We start from the raw sequence: 7755 nt of genomic DNA, 5'->3' as shown, positions 1-7755 counted from the left end.
GTGTGCCACAGCAAGAGAGAAGCCCATGCAGCACAACGAAGAGCCCGTGTGCCGGAACGAAAGATCCTGCGTGCCACAACTGAGACCCGATGCAGCCAAAAAAAGAAAAAGTTAAAAAAAAGAAGAAAAAGAAAAGAAAAGAGTCGGGTTCCAATGTAGTCCCCTGATGGTACTAACCCAATGATCTTGCACTCTATTGTGTTCATTCAGAAACTTTATTTTGAAGAAACTAGAAATTCAGTTTAATTAATATTATTTTGTGTCAAGTTTCAGTTGGCGAAAACAACACCCTGTTAATAGAGAAAAAAATAGATTGTTGTGCTTCCTAAGGGAATGTGTTAGATTTGGAGTGTAATGATTAAATACATTATGTTGGTAAGTTAAATGTAAATTAACTAATAAAAACATATTAGATACACTTCCCTGAAAATACACATGGGATTGAAAAGTCCTCTAAAATGTCTTTGTGGGTTTGGGTATTCAATAATTTTAAAACACAATGGAAACATTTATTTAGCCCTTCTTACAGATAAGCTTATCAACCTTGCATAGAAAGGTTTTCTCCTGTGTCTGGGTCTGAGAAGAGCAAAAGAAAAGATTCAGCTGGGAAGGGATAAATGCAGGAAGGAAAATCAGTGTAGCAAGAGAGAATGCAGGAGAAAACACTGCTATAATTGCTTTAAATGCAGATCACGGGCTCTTTGCATTTTTGACAATTCTGCTTAAGCACCAGAATATTAAAACTAGCTTTCAAGGGGCTCCCTGTCTCAGCGCACAGGCAGACATGCAAACAAATTATTGGGATAGAATGTAATGGCAGAGCAGTGGAATGAGAGACAAACTATCTGGTAAGTGAGCCATGAAGGCTTCACAGTGTAGGTCTCCAAGGGGGGCTAAGACTTTGCTGGATGAAGAGGAGAGAAAGGCATTGCAGGGAAGAGAATAGCTAGAGCCAAGGTGTCAAGATGTGAAAGCATGAGGCATGTTGAGGGAAAGAGTAAATGGCCTGGTGTGGCTCTAGGAACAGTATATTTTGGGGAAGGTGTTTCTGGCATGAAGTGTTGAGAAAGGTAGATTGGAACCAAATGATCAAAGACTTTCGATGTCAGGGAATTTTGGATCTGATCTTAGCAAGTTATCAGCATTTTGGGTTTTTAAAAATTTCAGTTAAAAATTTAATATGACAAGTGTGCATCAGCTGACTTTTACATCACAATAAAACAAGTCCTTTGAGGATGGGACGTGTGGAAGCAATTGATTTCTCTGCTGAACACAGCCATCATTTATACTCTTTCTAAGGATGCTAACATGATGATACTATTTCCTTGTATTATCCCCTTTCCAATATTGTTCTGTTGCCCTGGATATGATCTCCATACATTCATGTATCACAAGATTCATAAAGGGATCAAATTCCCACAATATTCCTTGGATACATCTGTTGCTGTTTAATTTCAGTAATAACTTCTTGTTCTTAAATTTTTTTTCAACTTGAGATGGTGAGCCTTGCTCATGGCGTCTACTCAGTGTGCTTAGAGCTGCCTTGAAATGGTACTTGTGGTCTCCCTCACACTCCTGTGGTATGATCAGAGGCTTTTAAAGAGGAAAAGGACAAGGATGTATTATTCAATAGTCTTCCTTCTAGGCTAATCTACCTGGAACACCAAGCCCAGGGCCTTGTTAGAGGACACTGCTGCCTTCTGGGTCATTGCCACCTCTCACTCATGCTCTCCAACCTCAACTAAGCAATGTATCTATCACACACCACTTTTAGCTTCCCTTACCATTCTTCTCAAACTTTCACAGCTTCCTTAAAACCTACCAAGTGCCAATACCCTCTTCCTTTCTTTTTTCAAGCAACTGGTGATTGCCTTTGCTTCCCAGACTATATTTGATCCATGGAACATCTGTTGTTTTAATCTGGTTATCTGTGGTTAACCAGAGTCAGTTAACATTCTTATCATGGTCATCCATGGCATTGATAGCCCTGGACATATGACGTCTACATCAATTCAGGCAAGACCTGCACCTGCATCATAAAGTAGACCAATCATCTTTTAAATACATAGTTATTGAGTACCTATTATGTGAAGGATATTTTAGGCACTGGAGAGACAGTGAAGACCAAAACAAATGAGACATCTGCTCCCTCGAGTTTCATGGCTTATAACAGGGGTTGGCAAACTACAGCTTGTGGATCAAATCTGGCCCATCATCTTTTTTTAATATAAAGTTTTATTGAAACACAGACACATTCATTGTTTATGTATTGTCTATGGCTGCTTTCATGCTAAAAGGGCAGAGTTATGTAGTTGCAACAGAGACTGATTGGCCTGGAAAGCCTACATGTTTACTCTCACTTTTTACAGAAAAAGTTTGCTGATCCCTGGTCCAGAACAGTGCTTCTTGAACTATCTGTAATCAAAAACCAGTTTCATTTTATTTATTTATTTTTTGTAAGTTTATTTATTTATTTTTGGCTGTGTTGGGTCTTCGTTGTGGTGCGCGGGCTTCTCATTGCGGTGGCTTCTCTTGTTGTGGAGTATGGACTGTAGGCATGTGGGCTCAGTAGCTGTGGCTCGCGGGCTCTAGAGCACAGGCTCAGTAGTTGTGGCGCACAGGCTTAGTTGCTCCGTGGCATGTGGAATCTTACCAGACCAGGGCTTGAACCTGTGTCCCCTGCATCAGCAGGCGGATTCTTAACCACCACGCCACCAGGGAAGTCCCCAGTTTCATTTTATATTGTATTTTATTTTATAGTGAGAGGATCACTTAACATAAGATCTATTCTCTTAACCAGTTTCTAAGTGTATAATATATTATTGTTGACTGCAGGTACAATGTTGAACAGCAGATCTCTAGAGCTTATTTATCTTTCTTGACTGAAACTTCATCCCCATTTCCTCCTCTCTCTAGCCCCTGGCAACCACCATTCCACTCTTTGATTCTATGAATTTGATTATTTTAGATACCTTATATTAGTGGAAGTATTCAATATTTATGTTTCTGTGATTGGCTTATTTTTCTTAGCATAATGTCCTCAAGGTTCATTCATGTTGTATATTGCAGGATTTCCTTCTTTTTAAGGTCAAAGAGTATTCTATTTTATGTATATACCACATTTTCTTTATCTGTTCATCTAATGGTGGACATTTAGGTTATTTCCACATTGTGGCTATTGTGAATATTGCTGTAATAAACATAAAGGCACTATTATCTTTTAGAGATCCTGATTTAAATTCTTTTGGATTAGTACCCACAAATGGGACTGCTCGGTTATATGGTAGTTCTATTTTTAATTTTTTTTTTTTTTTTTTGCAGTACGTGGGCCTCTCACTGTTGTGGCCTCTCCCGCTGCGGAGCACAGGCTCCGGACGCGCAGGCTCAGCGGCCATGGCTCACGGGCCCAGCAGCTCCGCGGCATGTGGGATCTTCCTGGACCGGGGCACGAACCCATGTCCCCTGCATTGGCAGGCAGACTCTCAACCACTGCGCCACCAGGGAAGCCCTATTTTTTTTTTTTTTTTTTGGAAGCCCTATTTTTAATTTTTTGAGAAACCTCCATACTGTTCTCCATAGCAGTGGCACCATTTTGCGTTCCCAATGTACAAGGGTTCCAATTTCTCTACATCCTAGCCAACACTTCTTATCTTTTTTTTGATAATAAGCAAACTGACAGGTGTGAGGTGATATCTCATTGTGGTTTTGATTTGAATTTCTCTGATAATTAGTGATGTTGAGCATTTTTTCATATACCATTGACCTTTTGTATGTCTTTTTTAGAAAAATGTTCAAGTCTAGTTCATTTTTAAATCAGAGTATTAGGTTTTTTTTTTTTAACTATTGAGTTGTAGGAATTCCTCATATATTTTAGACAATAACCCCTTTTCAGATATGTGATTTGCAAATATTTTCTCCCATTTCATAGGTTGCCTTTTAATTGTTCCCTTTACTGTGCAGAAACTTTTTAGTTTGATGTAGTACCACTTGCTTATTTTTGTTGTCTGTGCTTTTGCTGTCATATCTGTGAAATCATCGCCAAGGCCACTGCCATGAAGTTTTTCTCCTACGTTTTCTTCTAGGAGTTTTACAGGTTTTGGTCTTATGTTTAAGAATTTGATGCATTTTGAGCTGGTTTTTCTGTATGATGTAAAGTTAGGGTCCAGTTTCATTCTTTTACATGTAGATATCCAGTTTTCCCACACTTTTTGTTGAACAAACTATCCTTTTTCCCATTGTGTATTCCTGGTACCCTTGTCAAATATTAGTTGACCATATATACACGGGTTTATTTCTCTGCTTTGTATTCTGTTTCGATTTGATGTTTTAATTAAAATGATATTGTACCATACTGTTTTGATTACTCTAGCTTTGTAATATACTTTGAAATCAGGAACTGTGATACCGCAGCTTTGTTCTTCTTTCTCAAGATTGATTTGGCTATTCACAGTCATTTGTGATTTCATATGAATTTTAGAACTGTTTTTTCTGTTTCTGTAAAAAATGCCATTGGAATATTGATAGAGAATACAATGAATGTGTAGATTACTTTGGATAGTATGGTCATTTTAACAATATCAGTTTTTCCAATCAGTGAACATAAGATGTTTTTCCATTTGTTTGTGTTATATTCATTTCTTTTATCAGTGATTTGTAGTTTTCAGTATACAAGTCTTTCACCCCTTTAGTTAAGGTTATTCATATGTATTTTATTCCTTTTGGTGCTATTATAAGTAGGATTATTTTCCTAATTTCCTTTTCAGATAGTTCATTGTTAGTCTATATAAATGCTACTGATTTTTGTATGTTGATTTTGTAACCTGCAACTTTACTGAATTTATTAGTTCTAATAGCTTTTTAAAAAATGGAATCTTTAGGGTTTTCTATATATAAGATCATGTTGTCTGCAAACAGGAACACTTTTACTTCTTCCTTTCTAATTTGGATGACTTTTATTTCTGTTTCTTGCCTAATTTCTCTGGCTAAGTCTCTAGTACTATGTTAAGCAGAAGTGGTGAGAGTGGGCATCCTTGCCTTGTTCATGATCTTAAAAGAAAAGCTTTTAGCTTTTCACCATTGAGTATGTTAGTTGAGGGCTTGTCATATATATCCTTTATTATAATGAGGTACATTTTTTTTCTATACCTAGTTTATTAAGAGTTTTTATCATAAAAGGTGTTAGATGTTTTCAAATGCTTTTTCTGCATCCATTTACATGATCATATGATTTTTATTCTTTATTCTATTAACGTTGTGTATCACGTTAATTGATTTTTGTATATTGAAACATCCTTGTATCCCAGGGATAAATCTCACTTTGTCATGCTTATGATCATTTTAATATGCTACTGAATTTGCTTTGTTAGCATTTTGCTCTGGATTTTTGCACCTCTTTTCATCAGGTTGGCATGTAGTTTTCTTTTCTTGTGGTGTTTTTGTCTGTCTTTAGTATCAAAGTAATGCTGACCTCTTAAAATGAGTTTTCAAGTGTTCCCTCCTTTTCAATTTTTTGAAAGAGAAGGATTGGTATTAATTTGTCTTTAAATGTTTGGTAGAATTCATCAGTGAAACCATCTGGTCCTGGACTTTAATTTTTGGGGAGGTTTTTGATCATTGATTCAATCTCTGTGTTGGTTAGAGGTTTATTCATACTTTTTATTTCTTCATGATTTTATTTATAATATGTTTCTAGGAATTTATCTGTTTCTTCTAGGTTGTCCAATTGTTGGCATACTGTTGTGCATCATAGTCTCTTTTGATACTTTTCATTTCTGTGGCATCAGTTGCAATGTCTCTTCTTTCTTTCATTTCTGATTTTAATATTTGGGACTTCTCTGTTTTTTTCTCAGTCTAGACAAAGTTTGTAAACTTTATTTTTTCAAAAAAACAGCTCTTAGCTTCATTCATTTTTTGCTAATGTTTTTCTGTTTTCTATTTCATTTATTTCTGCTCTTACCTTTGTTGTGTCCGTCCTTCTGCCAATTAGCTTGTTCCTCCTTTTCCTAGTTTCTTGATGTGCACAGGTAAGTTGTTTATTTGAAATCTTTTTTCTTTTTTAACACAGGCATTTATTTCTATGAACTTCCCTTTTAGCACTGCTTTTGCAGCATCCCATAAATTTGGTGTGTTGTGTTTTCATTTTTGTTGTCTCAAAAAAAAAATATATATATATATATTTTTGCGGTACACGGGCCTCTCACTGTTGTGGCCTCTCCCGTTGCAGAGCACAGGCTCTGGACGCACAGGCTCCGCGGCCATGGCTCACGGGCCCAGCTGCTCCACGGCATGTGGGATCTTCCCGGACCGGGGCACGAAGCCGTGTCCCCTGCATCAGCAGGTGGTGTCTCAACCACTGCACCACCAGGGAAGCCCTCAGAATATTTTTTAATTTCCATTTTGATTTTTTTCTTTGAACTAGTGGTTGTTCAAGAGTATGTTGTTTAATTTTCGTGCTTGTCAATTTTCCAGTTTTCCTTTTTCTATTGATTTCCATTTTCATTTCTTTGTGGTATGATTTCAATCTTCTTAAATTTGTTAAGGCTAGTTTTTTGTCCTAACATGTGAGCTATCCTGGAGAAAGATCTGTGTGTGCTTGAGGAGAATGTGTATTCTACTGTTGTGGGGTAGAATGTTCTACATATGTTAGCAAATGTTTGCTCTATTGTGTTATTCAGGACCTCTATTTCTTTACTGATCTTCTGTTCAGATATTACAGTCAATTACTGAAGGTTGGGAACTAAAGTCTGCTACTTTTGTTGTATTGGTGTTTATTTCTTCCTTCAGTTCTGTCAGTGTTCGCTATATATTATTTAGGTGCTCTGACCTTGGATGCATATGTAACTGTTATATCTTCCTGGTAGATTGATCCTTTTATCAGTATATAATGTCCTTTTTCTCTTGCGACTTTTTTTCTTTCAACCCCTGCTCTCTTTTGGTTACCATTTACATGGAATATTTTTTTCCATCCTTTCATTTTCAGCTTATATGTGTCCTTAAATCTAAAGTGAGTTTCTTGTAGACAGCATGTAGTTGGGTCTTGTTTTTAATTCACTCAGCCACTCTGTGTCTTTTGGTTAGAGAATCTAATCCATTTACATTTAAAGTAATTATTGATACAGAAGACTTTACTGTTACCATTTATTTTTTTTTTATTTTTATTTTTTTTGCAGTACACGGGCCTCTCACTGTTGTGGCCTCTCTTGTTGCGGAGCACAGGCTCCGGACGCACAGGCTCCGCAGGCATGGCTCATGGGCCCAGCCGCTCCGCGGCACATGGGATCTTCCTGGACCGGGGCACAAACCCGCGTCCCCTGCATCGGCAGGCAGACTCTGAACTACTGCGCCACCAGGGAAGCCCAACTGTTACCATTTTTTAAGTTGTTTTCTGTTAAGATCAGTTAAAAATTTTAAGAAGTCAGTTGTGGACAGATGTTTTTGTAGATTATAAGAAAAATGAATTACTAGAAAAACAAAATAAAAAGTCAAATATGAAAAATACAAACCATTATTACTATATCAAATTGTTATAAAAGTTTCTAAAATCTTAATCTTAGTTTCTGTTTTTATCTCCTGGAGGATAAGGAGATAATAAATAAATAATAAATAAATAAATAAATAATAAAAATAAATAATTTGCAGATCAACACTGGCCAGTAAACCATACTTTGAGGAGTGCTAGTCTAGAAGGAAAGACAGAAATCAATCAAATAATAACACAAATAATAATCCTAGATCAAATTTTACTAAGAGCTATGA

At 36.7% G+C, this 7755-nt stretch overlaps 1 pseudogene; it reads right to left on the bottom strand.

Moving 5' to 3' along the window:
• Positions 1-1283: 1283 nt before the first annotated feature.
• LOC101327954 (small nuclear ribonucleoprotein G pseudogene) lies at positions 1284-1709 on the bottom strand (annotated as a pseudogene).
• Positions 1710-7755: the final 6046 nt, after the last annotated feature.

Source organism: Tursiops truncatus, chromosome 11, assembly GCF_011762595.2.
Source record: "Tursiops truncatus isolate mTurTru1 chromosome 11, mTurTru1.mat.Y, whole genome shotgun sequence".
NCBI classification, from domain to species: Eukaryota; Metazoa; Chordata; class Mammalia; order Artiodactyla; family Delphinidae; genus Tursiops; species Tursiops truncatus.
This window is presented reverse-complemented; position numbering and strand designations above follow the sequence as displayed.